Genomic DNA, 14,341 nt, shown 5'->3' with positions numbered 1-14,341 from the left:
ACTTTGAAGCTTAGAGGCTTGGGGGTCCATGCCACTGCCATAGCCAGATCCTCATTTTCTGCCTCACTTTAAACCTTACTTCTAGTGCTGTACCTCAAGGCCACTTCATAGGATATATGAAGCCAGGGTCCCATGTTTTATGATTTGTAGACTTACTTTCCCTTTATGTTGTTTTTGTTCTCTCTTCTTATTCCTCACTGTATTATGGAAGAGATCGTGAGGTCTCCAATCTTGCACCAGTGGAGTGCAGGTTCTATTTGGGTTTAAAGCTTTGGGTATAGTTTTGGCTCTAGGCTATGCTGTCCCAGTACCAGAATAGTATAGGATGGAGAGGAGAAGGTTGATTAGGTGATAAATATCTTGTTCATTGTGACACATGAAATATGTAAAAATGCAAAATGGTCTTTGCTTTCTACAGTGAATGATATCAGAATAGTGGAAAAGGGGCAGAGGATGTGTTAGGTCAAACAATTCTTAGACTATCTTTAAATGTTATTTTAATCATACTTTTAAGAGTTTTTATCCAGTGACTTAAAACGTTTTGGAGGAATAAACCACATCCACATGAACATTATCACTATAAATGAAACCAAAAGTTAAAACTAAATGAAAATATGGTTAATAGGTTCTCCTTGTGGAGGTGAATTAAGGAACTGGTGGAGTTAGTTTCATTGTGTACCCAAAGTTAACAATAAACATCAATTCATAGGAAATTTGGTCATCTCACCTTGCAGTGCTCATGATGAACGTAAGCAAACAGACTACAGTGAAGATAATTGCACCTTATGTACCATCATCTGTTTAGAGGATGAAGATATAGTGAAATTCTATGAAGAGCTTGACAAGATTCTCCAAAGTGTACCTTGACACTTGGTGACTTCAATGTGAAGGTGGGAAAAGGGGAGGATGGTAAAAATCATGTTGGAAAATATGGTTTAAGATCATCAAATTAAAAAGACCAAAGGCTGATAGAACCACTCAGATACTTCTTTCCTGAGTATCATTAACCCCTTTTTCTAAAAGAATTAGAAGGCACTGGATATGGTGAGCACCTACAAACGTCACAAAAAAAAATAGAATTGACTGTTTTAACAGGAAACAACTTGGTATCATCGTGGGAGCTATTTCAGAATCAGTTGTCTTTGTACAGTTAGAACTGATTAGAGCAAAGGTCAAAGAAAATAACAAATTAGAAGAAAGGATAAAGATGAAAAGATGGTATTTTATGTGATTTAGAACGTTTTTATTGCTGTCCAAAAGTTTATTTTATTGATGCCATTTGTTTTTACTTTACATTCATTTCCAAATTTATACCTCTTCCCTACCCAGTGACTGCTGTGATCTAGTGGATGGACACATTGATTGTGTCCAAAAGTGTAGACAAGTTTTCTATATTTAGAGTTCTCCCATTGTTCAACTGAAAGGAGAATTAATGCATTTTGATTTTTATTCCATAGCCATTTCCCTGACATGACATTCTCCTTATTGAAATTTTCCCCTGTATTAAAAATTTATGTAAAATAAGCCAACAAAACCAACATCACTTTTTCTCTCACTCTTGACCAGTTACATTTTTACTTGTTTATTACATTAATTGAATGCAGTTTACATTACGGTAGTCATTGTGTATTTTGATCTTGTTGAAAAAGATTTTTTTTTGGTTCTTTTTTGTTCCGATCTGTATATTTTCCCGAATTTCTCTGAAATTTTCATATTCAGTGTTTCCTTTTTTGTAATAGTATTCTGTTACATACTACAATTTGTTCAGCCATTTGCTGGTCAGTGAACTTATTCTTTGTAATCTCAAAGCACTTCCTTATAATTTATGGCAATTTCATTCTAACTTCTTAAATTATTAGACAACAGAAAATATATAAAAATAGGAACATTAATTGTTAGCATTTCTTAGAGAAGTTTAAATGATGCAAAAGATCATCATAACAAGGAAGTCCAAAAGAACACACAAACTATCTGAGCTAGCAGTCTTACCAAGTGGAGAAATATGGTAGCCAAGGGCAATATAGGTTTGTATAGAAGTTCATTTTCAAAAAATTACAGATGATGATAAAAGAATATGAGGACTATTTTTTTCAGGAAACAGTACAAAATAAAAGGAAAAGAATTTGGCATTTGAAAAATAAGAGTTCATCTTGAAAGCATTATAGATAAAACTGGAAGGAGGACAACAAATAGATGCTAAATCAATATTTCTGCCAACATTTCTATGGCAGGTTATGATCAGTAATGATAAGTTGTTTTGACTGCATTTAGCCTGTGTGATGAGGTGACAATGGTACTTTAGGTAAATTTAGTAAGAATTGCTGTATTTGACCAAACACAAACTCAAGAAATCTATGCTGGAGTACTGAAAATTTTTTAAGACACCAAAGAATTTTTCAATTATATCCAGGGGTAAAAGATTCTGCAGAAAAGAAAAGATCACAGTATTCAACACTGTTACCATAAAATGGCAGCTAAGAAAACATTAACAACTGTGATGCCTAGCTTCTAATCTTTATAAAATCATCATGAAAATAAAATTTTGCAGGCATTTAGAGGTTATCCTTTATAAATACATTAAAAAAACAGGCAAGTTTTTGCAGGTGATACTTGACAATAGATCACATTTTCATAGCTATGCAACTAAAAGGTAGAGATAATGTTAAATGCTCCTATGTTAATTGTTGATTATATTCTCTACCCAAAGCAAAACAAAAACCAAAGCAACAAACAAAAAAAAATTAACTTGGTAAAAACATTAACTTGGTTGAAGGATAACAGTCTTAAAGACTTATTTTAAAATACAATAGCTCTCATTCATATATTTAAATCATAGAAGATCATAATTCAAGTATAGTTATGAGGGTAACTTTGTTCAGCAACTTTTTGAGCAGAAACATTAAGGCAAAAACAGGGAGACTCACCCATGTGTTTTCTAATGTGATGGAGGATATCCTACCTAAATCCAACTAGAAGTAAGTTTTCCTATCTATAATGAAGTTCTCCAGATGATGTTTGCAAATGTTATTATACTGATTATGTTGAACAGAACAGGCTCTCTTCAGTGAGATCCATATTCACTTAAAAGAGATTGACCTAACTCAACCTGGAGGTATATACACTCACCAACACACACACACACACACACACACACACACACACACACACACACACACATTTACAAAATATGTACATACCTCACATAATAGAATGGAGTTTAATAGACATTCAGTAAGTTTAAGATGATAAAGTTGTAAGTAGTTGGCATTTTTTCCCCTCTCCAACACTGATAATGTTTAAGGTTTGCAATGTATTTTTCAAACATTCTCATTTGTCTCATAACGACCCCATGATATAGTACTATAGGTATCATTACTCCCATTTTACACATGAGGAAGCTAATAATGCTTAAAGATCTAACCAAGTATATGTCCAATGTGGAATTTGGACTCAAGTATTCTTGCCTCTAGATCCAGTATGTTATCCACTTGCTGCCTATCATGGTAGTAGTAATATATGAAAATTTTTTTTCACTTATTTGAAATCCTTTCCTCTTTCAAATAGTTTGAAAACTGATCCCTCATTGATATCAGTGGTGAAATCTCCAGGATAGACCTCCTATCCATGTACTTGGTCCAGTGCAGCTTTTGTTTTGATTTTTATTTTTTTCAGTACCATTTTCACTTTATCATGCAGCACATCATTGACTATGATGTTGAGTCCAAATGTGATTATCAGTGATGAAGAAAATGTTTTGTTATATTTTGTGTTGACAGTGATGAAGAGAATATTTTGTTAGTGTAAGCTTGATAAATCTTTTTTTCCTTCACTGTTCTCTGTTCAGTTTTAACTTTAATGCTTATGATTATATCCCTTATTGATGTCTTGCCAAGCTCTCTCTTGTTTTTCCATCTTATTCTTCTCATTGTTTTAACTGATGACATTACTTCACCATTCATCTTTTTAGGATTTTACAAATGGATTTAAATCTAAACCAGTTTTGTTTTTGCTTGGCAAGGAGATCAAATGGTTGTTGGCCAAGGTGGTTCCTATCCCCTTTTGGCCTTTTCTTTGTAGAAATTAATTTTATGTTAATCGAAATTCCTTCAGAAACAGTTCTAATACATATCATTCTTTTATTTTGTCCATTTCCCATTTTTAGACTCAAAAAATTCTTAAATAGGCTAGGTTGCAGTTTTAATTTTTCTTCATACCTCATTTTTATTCTTCTAATTTAATGTTGATTTTGTTCTTTGCTCTAACAAATTGATAGTCATGCTTCAGATAGGTGGTAGATTCAAAAATGCTTTTCAATTTGTTTTCCATCTCTTAAAACAGAATGAGTTTTATTTTTGTGATGTGACTGAGTGCTACCCATAGTCCAATGGCTCCTCATTCCTCATTCTCTTCATGAAGAAAATATTTTTTACATTTCGTTGTAAGGCTTCTGTGTAGTCTATAATATGAGGATTGGCTTTTCTTGTTGCCCATTCCTGAACCATATTTTCCAATTTATTTTTCTCCATTTACCCTTATCTTTGCCTACCTTTGCATTGACATTATGATACACTTAAATATATACATATATAAATATAAATATATATATATATACACACATGCATTAAATTGAATATGGAGGGTCTTACTGAGTTTTCTGTGTTCTTATCCTCTTCAAGAGATGTTAGTTCATAAGCTGGATTTATTTTCATAGTGATTAGGTAGTAAGCAAGAATTTATTAAGCAACTGCTAATCAATAGCAACTGTACTAAACACTGAATTACAAAAAACAATAAAAATTCCCTGCTCTCAGAGGTCATAGTCTAATGGGGGAGACACTTGGTGAGCAGTAATGACTAACAAGATATAGACAGGATAAATTATAATGAAGAGGGATTAGACAAGAATTCTAGTAGAAGGTAGGATTTCGATTGACACTTGAAGGAATCCAAGTGTTTGATATGGGTAGGGAGAGAATTCTAGTTATAGGAACTTGAAAGTGAAATGTATGATGTCAGGAGATGGAGTGTTTTATGTGAAGAACAACCAGTTAGATAGAAACCTGAAAGATAGGAAGGGATCTAGGTTATGAAAGGCTTTAAGAACCAAACAGAGGATTTTATATTTTATTCTGGAGATGATGGGGCGTCATTGGGGCTTATTGAATAGAAAGATTACATAGTTAGACCAGTTGTTTAGAAAAAATACTGATAACTCAGTGAGGATGATCCTGGAGTGGGAAGAGACTTGAGGCAAGGAGATTATCTGGAAGTCTATTGTAATAGTCCAGGAGTGAGGTAAGGTGGTGATAAGGGCCTGGACTAGAGTGGTTGCAGGATCAGAGGAGAAAAAGGAGGATATATCAGATGTCACAAGGGTAATTGCCTATGGGAGTTGCATGAGAGAAGTGCCTAGGAGAATGGTAGTTCCTTTGATGATAATAGGAAAGGGAGAGGATTTGGGAAGGAAAGATAATGACTTGAAGTTTGAACATGCTGAGTTTAAGATGTCTACCAGATATTCAGTTTGAGATGTCTACTAGGTAGATGGAGATATGAGACTGAAAGTCATCAAAACAGTTAGGGTCTGATCATAAACACAGAAATGATAATAGAATCTATGGAAGCTAATAAGGTCATTCAGTGAAATGGTATATTGGGGGAAAAGGGCCCTAGAAGACTTATAGGAAGGATACCTATGGTTAATAGGCATGATTTGAATGGAGATCCAGCAAAAGAGACTCTGAAGGAGTCGGATAGGTAGGAGGAGGAGTTAGGAGAGAAGTGTTGGAAAACTTAGAGGAAAAGAGATTTTTTTTAATTAAAGATTTTATTTATTTTGAGTTTTATAATTTTTCCCCTAATCTTGCTTCCCTCCCCCCACCCCACCCCCTACAGAAGGCAATTTGCCAGTCTTTACATTATTTCCATGGTATACATTGATCCAAATTGAGTGTGATAAGAGAGAAATAATATCCTTAAGGAAGAAACATAAAGTATAAGAGATAGCAAGATCAGACAATAAGATATTAGGTTTTTTTCCTAGATTTAAGGTAATAGTCCTTGGTCTTTGTTCAAACTCCACAGATATTTCTCTGGATTCAGATGGTATTCTCCATTGAAGACAACCCCAAATTGTCCCTGATTGTTGTACTTATGGAATGAGCAAGTCCACCAAGGTTGATCATTACCCCCATGTTGCTGTTGGGGTGTACAGTGTTTTTCTGGTTCTTCTCATCTCACTCAGCATCAGTTCATGCAAATCCTTCCAGGCTTCCCTGAATTCCTAACCCTCCTGGTCTCTAATAGAACAATAATGTTCTATGACATACATATACCACAGTTTGCTAAGCCATTCCCCAATTGAAGGACAGTTACTTAATTTCTAATTCTTTACTACAGGGCTGCTATGAATATTTTTATACAAGTGATGTTTTTACCTTTTTTCATCATCTTTTCAGGGTATAGATCCAGTAGTGGTATTGCTGGATTGAAGGGTATGCTCATTTTTGTTGCCCTTTGGGTATAGTTCCAAATTTCTCTCCAGAAAGGTTGGATCAGTTTGCAGCTCTACCAACAATGTAATAGTGTCCCAGATTTCCCACAACCCTTCCAACAATGATCATTATCCTTTCTGGTCATATTGACCAGTCTGAGAGGTGGGAGGTGGTACCTCAGAGAAGCTTTAATTTGCATTTCTCTAATAAGTAATGATTTAGAGCAATTTTTCATATGACTATGGATTACTTTGATCTCCTCATCTTTAAATTGACTTTGTATATCCTTTGACCATTTGTCAATTGGGGATTGGCTTTTTTTTTTTAATATGACTCAGTTCTCTGTATAGTTTACTAATCGAAATCATCTAGTTTGTTTTGATGTTCTCCATCTCTTGCTTTAGTCATAAACTGCTTCACTTTCCATAGATCCGACAGATAAACTAGTCCTTGATCTTCTAATTTGCTTATAGCATTGTTTTTTATGTCTAAGTCCTGTATCCATTTGAATCTTATCTTGGTATAGGGTGTGAGGTGTTGGTCTAATCTAAGTTTCTTCCATACTAACTTCCAATTTTCCCAGCAGTTTTTATCCCAGTAGCTGGAGTCTTTGTGTTTATGAAACAGCAGTTTACTGTAATCATGAGAAAAGAGATTTTCAAGGGAGATAGAGTTATCAATAGTATCAGAGGCTATTCAAGAATGTTGAGCATTGAGAAAAGACCATTAGATTTGACAATTAAGAGATAGTGATGGGGGGCGGGGCGACTAGGTCTTGCAGTGGATAGAGCACTGGACCTGGAGTCAGGAGTACCTGAGTTCAAATTTGGCCTCAGACACTTAATAATTACCTAGCTGTGTGGCCTTGGGCAAGCCACTTAACCCCATTGACTTGCAAAAGCTAAAAAAAAAAAAAAAAAAAAGAAAAAGTGGCTTTGGAGAGAGCAACTTCTTTGATAAGATCAGAATTCATACTTATGGAGAATTAAGAAGAGCCTAAGAGGAAAAGAAGTGGCAACATTAAGTATAGACAACCTTCTTAAGGAGTTTAGTCACAAAAGATAGAAGAGATCAGATAATAGCAGAGATGGATGGATCAAAGAAGGTTTTTGAAGATGAGAGTTGCTGACATATTTGTTGGTTAGTGGGGAAGCAGGTGGCAGACATAATGATAGAGTTGGATCCTGGTGATCTTTTTGTTTGTTGTAACAAATGCTTATCACTAGCAATGAAACGCAAGATTCTCATTTGTCTAATGCCATGGTTCTTATTGCCTTTGGACAAAAGTTATAATTTCACCTGCCTCAGTAAGAGAAGCTCACTGTGTTTAGGATGAATTAGGAAAAATCGATCTTACATTCAATTCTGGCTTCCAAAATTGAGGAGGAACATCTAAAATGTTTTGTGTTTCCAGAGAAGGGCAAGCAAAATATTGAAGGGATTTTAATGTTATATCATTGTGAAATAGCTGTGACTGTTTAGCCTTGAGAAAATGCAAAGATGTCATAATCATGATGTTCAGATATTTGAAGGTTTATTATGTGATTTTGACCCTGATGTTAGATCATACATTCATGATTAGAAGTTATGAAGATGTGATTTGGGTTGTTTGAAGACAGAAAGTTCGTCAGAGATGGGGTAATTCTAAGATGGAATGGTTTCAATATGAAGTTATTGCCTGTTGACTTCTGGACTTCAGTTGGAAGGTAGAGAAAACTACCCACATATATGAATACATACACATAAATACACAGTTTATCCTTACATATATATATATATATATATATATATATAATTTATGTTTATATTTATATTTTAAGATAGATATTATATAAATAAGTGTGTATATAGCTATGTGAGTATGTATACATCTGTATATATGCATATATATGTGTATTTTACACACACAAATACATAAAATTTGTTCTTCTTGATAATTTTGTGAGGCAGGTATAATCATACTTTTACAGAGGAAGATTGGGATACTCAGGGAGATTATGACTTATCCATTGTACTATAGACAATAAATATGAGAGATATAATTCAAAACAATTTCTCTCCTTACTTCAAAGCTAATATTCTTTCTCCTACATTGTGTTTCCTCTTTCAGGTGAATGACTACTTGGGATTTTATTTTAGACATTGATTTTTTTTTGATTTCATTGATTTCTTTCTGCTGTTTTATGTTTACTTTTTAAATGCTTTCATGGCTTTTCTCATTCCTTTTGTTTCTTTACTTCTCAATAGCATTTGACTCTTGACCTGCATTTGATGAGTTTCATGATACTGCTTTTTCATTGTTCTTCCCTTCTTGGTTTTTTGTTGTCTCATGAATCATATTCTTAGTTCCTAACTGAGCATATCCTAAGGCTCTCTTTGTGTATTTTTTTATGCCTTCATTAGCTCTCATGAGCTTAATTATCAAATCTATGAAAATGATTTACTTCCAGATCTGTATGTATAGTCCTAGACTCTCTTAAACTCCATTTCTGCATCAGCAGCTGCCAACTTGCTACTTTAAATTGATTATCATTTAGGCATTTTAAACTCAATATATCTAAAGTAGAATTCATCAGACTTTCTTGAGATTCCACCCCACTTTCAAACTTCCCGATTTCTGTTGATTGAAGAGAGTAAGAATAGTCAGAGATGACACTGAAGTTGTAAAGCTAGGTAGCTACAAAGACGGTGATGCCTTCAACAGATGTAGAAAATTTTGGAAGAAGAATGAATTGGGAGCTTTGTGTATGTGTGGTGGAATTATAATGTAATGAGTTCAGTCATGTAGATAATAGTCTGTTCATTCCTACTTTTCCTGTAATTTTCAATCTACCTTAACCAAAAAAGAGGGAAGGAAATGGAGCTCACTCTTGTCATATCCTCAGTGTTGAGTTTTCCCTCTAAGAGAAGACTGCCACAAAGTTATCTATGGGGGAGACAGTGGATATATTGAGAACGGGGTTTCGTTTTCCTAATGGTATTTATGCAGTTGCTGTTATGGGTACCTTGGTAGTGGATAGGTTATAATTGAAGGGCCTGTGTAGGATAGTTCAGAATAGGGAAAGTTAGGAGTATACACAGTAGATGGAAGTAAAGTTGGAGGAGTTGAGGGGAAGGGGAATCAGGGTAGGTGTGGTTATGTTATTTATCTCATAATTGAATATTATGAAGAGGGTTGAAATTACTCATTTCCCCCCACTCTTTGATTGATCACACATTTCCTTAGGCTAGACCATGAGTACCTTGGCATCAGGCCACAACCCCCTGTTCAGATAGTACTGTGTAGAGAGTACTAGGTAAAGAACTCCCTCCACCAATGCAGAATGAACTTAATCTGCAGTTTATCCTCTTAAACAGTGACCTGGGGCTGAGCCTAACTCTTAGCATATATAGCTATGTGTATGTATACATCTGCATATATGCATATACATGTGTGCATTGTACACACACAAATACATAAAATTTGTTCTTCATGATAATCTTGTGAGGCAGGTATTATCATACTTTTACAGAGGAAGATTTGGATACTTGGGGAGATTATGACTTATCCATTGTACTATAGATAATAAATATGGGAGGTATAATTCAAAACCATTTCTCTCCTTACGTCAAGGCTAATATTCTTTTTCCTACATTGTGTTTCCTCTTTCAGGTGAATGACTACTTGTTGGAATTTTATTTTAGACATTGATTTTTTTTTTATTTCATTGATTTCTTTCTGCTGTTTTATGTTTACTTTCTAAATGTTTTCTTGGCTTTTCTCATTCCTTTCATTTCTTTACTTCTCAAAAGCATTTGACTCTTGACCTGCATTGGATGATTTTCATAATATTGCTTTTTCTTTGTTTTTCCCTTCTTGGTCTTTTTTGTCTCATGAAGCATATTCTTACTTCCTAACTGAGCATATCCTAAGACTCAATAATGACCCCTCTTCTCTTTATTTTTTTGATGTCTTCATTAGCTCTCATGAGCTTAATTATCAAATCTATGTAAATGATTTACTTCCAGATCTGTATGTATAATCCTAACTGACTTGTTCTTGGAGATCTTACATCCAGTATATATCAGAGGTGAGATTTAAATCCACTTCTTCCTGACTCTGAGAAGACTGGTTTCCTATCTATTAGACCATGTTTTTTTCTCCTCAGTTAATTACTTTGTATTTATTTTGTATTGTCTTTGCAAGGGATAGGGAAGGGAATAAGTTTTCTATAGCACTTACTTTTTACCTGGCACTGTGCTATGAGCTTTGAAATATCCCATTTGATCCTTAGCACAACCTTGTGAAATAGGTGCTGATATTTTAATCCTCCTTTTACATTTGTGGAAACTCAAGCAAATAGAGGTTAAGTGACATTCATAGTGTCATATGGCTATTAAGTGCTGGGGGTGGATTTGAATTCCATTCTTTCTGATTCTAGGCCCAGCAATCTATCCACTGTATCACCTACCCATTTCTAATGAACAAATACATTTTGGCCCCCTGGATAAAATGTAAGCTTCTTGAGGTCAGGAGCAATTTTATTTTTATCCTTGTAGCTCCAGTGTTTAATATGTTTTCTATATGGTTGGTACTTAATAAATGTCAATTGGTCTGTTTTTATTGACCTAGTTTAAGATTGTTGTGAATAAAGTGTTTTATAATTCTTGAAGGTACTACATAAATATAAGTTTTTATGATAATATTATAATAAAGTAAGGATTTTGTCACTATGGGTACTTTCTCTGTCATTGATATCAGTATGCTACTCCATTCCTTTTTGTCCTGGATTATATCCTTACAAAATGTGCCAATTCTCCATAAAGGATATGGTGAGATATAGGAGCCCTTGGTATCTGTAGACAGAAAACCAAAAGAGAAAGCTTGTGTTGTAATGGAATAAGTAGCACTACAAAGAGAACTGGGTTCAAATTCTATCTCTGAGGCTAACTAGTTATATGATGGTGGACAAATCACCAATTTTTTCTGAGCTTCAGTTTCCTCATTTATAAAAGGAGAAGAATAATATCTGTAGTACCTACCTCTTGGAGATTTTATGAGGATTAAATGAGATTTCTGAAACACTGTGTATTATGTGCATTACTGGCAAATATAATATACAATTAATGTTCTATATCATTATCAGTGTTGTCAAAAGTGATTTATAAGTTATAGAAGAACAGCTGCTATTTTTCTTAGCTTCTGTCAGAATATTTTGGCATCTCTTTTCCTTTTTGATCATTTTTTCTTTTAGCAGTAACTTGAGGAATTTGAGACTTAATTGCCATGATTTTTAGTAATATTCTTAATTTATAATCATCTAATGAATTAGAACAAGAGTACTAATAAGTTCAATCACCAAGTTTCTGAGCCAAACAAATGTATAGAAGATTGTGTTTTGAACATTTCAAAGACCTAGAAAACTAAGTTAATATTTATAGAATGCATAATTATTTAAGTGTCTGACATAAGTAATATGCTTGGTACAAGAAGAAATGCAGAAATAAATATAACATGGTCCCTGTCTTCAAAGTGCTCATCTAATTAGGTTGATTCACAGTTTTTTAAATTTTATTCTCTCATCTCTCAATTTTTTTGTAAATTAGATTTATTTGTGTTGCTAATATGCTTAATGTAAATATGAGGAAATGATAGGAATTACTTTTGGCAAATGATAATCTATGGAAGATCACATCATTACAGTCATATAATTGACTTAAAAGTGCCAAGGATAAATGACCTTGCTTTTTTTAAAAAAAATTTACTCAAAACTATTTAACCCTAGAATAAAATGTACTTTCCTCTGACAAGGAGTATCTCTTTGTCCTTATGTATTTATCTTTTTGATGTGGTAGTGTTAAAATCTTATAAGAGTACTTGATCAAAACAACCCACCCTCCGATAATATAAATCAAGGCATAAAAAAATGCTTACAAGGGTATTTAATTATCATAAAGGAGTATTCAGTAGCAGGACCAATCACAGAAGAGATTTTCTGTGGAATGTGAGTTCCTCCAGATATTTCTACTTAAAGATGATGTAGTGATTGTATCAAATCTCAGTACATTGGGGCCCCTTTAGTGAGTTCCCTGTTAACCCAATTCATACAGGAAAAGCTAACTGGGTGAAGAATTTATATTGTACAGGATGAATGGCCAGTGCATTTAATTAGAGAATATATTTGGGACAGATACTTAGAATGGATGATGGATTGAGCCTAGAATTAAAGTTAGCATTGATCTCTAAATCCATTGGTCTTTTAATTCCTGTTCTCTATGCTCTTTTTGTAGCCTTTGACACTATTGAGCACTCCCTTGCTTTGAACACTTTCTCTTTTTCTTGATTTTTAGGATACCACCCTCTCAGTTCTCCCACCTATCTGACTACTCCTTTACAGTCTCCTTTGCTGTATCCTTATCCAGATCATACCCTCTAACTACAGCTATTCCATTTATTCTCTCTATAGTTGTCCCACAGGACATCTGGACTACTTTACTTGGTGGTCTCATCATCCATGGATTTCAATTTATGCTGATGATTCTTCTTACCTTTAGTCTTGCATCTTCAAATGCCTTTCAGATATCTCAGACTGTATGTCCAGTGAGCATAACATTTCCAAAACTGAACTTTCTTTCCCTCTAAACCTTCCCCACCTTCTGCCCTCCTTATTACTCTAGAAGGCAACAGTATCCTTCTAATTCTTTGAGTTTTACAAGCTAGTCGTCATTCTTCATTCCTTATTATCTCTCAAACCCCACATTCAAACTTTTTTTGCAGCATCTCTGATTATGGTCCCTTCTTGCCTTTGACACTATCATAACTACCATCACTTCATGACTGAATCATTGCAATAGCTTGCTGGTGAGTTTCTTCCTTGAAGCCTCTTCCTCCCTCCAATCTATCCTCCATTCAGCTCCCAAAGTAATTTTTCTAAAGCATATGTGTAGCCATGTGAACCCCACCCACTTCCCCTCAATAAACTCTAGTGGTTCTCTGAGATCAAATACAGAAATCCTCTGTTTGGTGTTAAAAGCCCTTCATATGTGATTTCTCCTTCATCACACTCATTTTGGATCAAGGTACAACATGGAAACAGTGTAAAGACTGACAAATTGCTTTCTGTGGGGGGGGGGTGGCGGGGAGGGAAGTAAGATTAATCGAAAAATTGTAAAACTCAAAATAAATAAAATCTTTAATTAAAAAAACCCTTCATAACTTATTCCCCTTCCTACCATTACAATTTTTTGATACCTTATTATTCTTCAGTATATACTCTTTGATCCAGTGACACTGAGTTCTTTGCTTATTGCATGAATGTGATACTCCATCTCTTAACTCAAGCCATCTTCTCTTATCCTTCTTTCTTTTGAATACGCTCCCTCTTCATCTCTGCCTACATGTTTTCCTGATTTCTTATTTCCCAATTAAAATCTTATTTTCTTCAGGGTGCCTCCTTTTCCAACCCTTATTACTTTTTTTTCTGTATTTCTCTACAGATTTGTTTGCTTATTGCTTCCCCAGTTAAATTGTGAGCCTCTTGAGAGGGCATGAATTGTCTTTTACCTCTTTTTGTATCAGTAGTGCTAAGTACCATGCCTGGCAAGTATTAGGTGCTTAAGAAATATTTGACTAACTCATTTGGAGGGAGAGAGCAGACTGGATTTTATAAGGATATTGTTCAGTGTTTTCAATTTTCTTAAGCACTGGCAATAAGTATCACATGTGGAATCGAACCTAGATCTTCTTATCCCTGAACCAGTTCTTTCTGTTCATTGTGTTATGTTCCAGGAGTGCGTCCTACAATTTTGTGAGGAATAGAAGTCAAGTTCTATAGCCTGAAGTTTAGACTGTTCTCTCCACTTTGAAA

General features: G+C 34.4%; 1 protein-coding gene across 5 annotated transcripts in view; it reads left to right on the top strand.

Annotated features, from left to right (window-relative positions):
* Positions 1-14,341, top strand: part of HELZ (helicase with zinc finger) — a 321,547-nt gene that overhangs the window by 153,682 nt on the left and 153,524 nt on the right. The window lies entirely within an intron of this gene.

The sequence above is a fragment of the Macrotis lagotis genome, chromosome 2 (assembly GCF_037893015.1).
Source record: "Macrotis lagotis isolate mMagLag1 chromosome 2, bilby.v1.9.chrom.fasta, whole genome shotgun sequence".
Taxonomy (NCBI): Eukaryota; Metazoa; Chordata; class Mammalia; order Peramelemorphia; family Peramelidae; genus Macrotis; species Macrotis lagotis.
The sequence above is the reverse complement of the archived record's forward strand: the minus strand, read 5'-3'. Positions and strand labels throughout refer to the sequence as shown.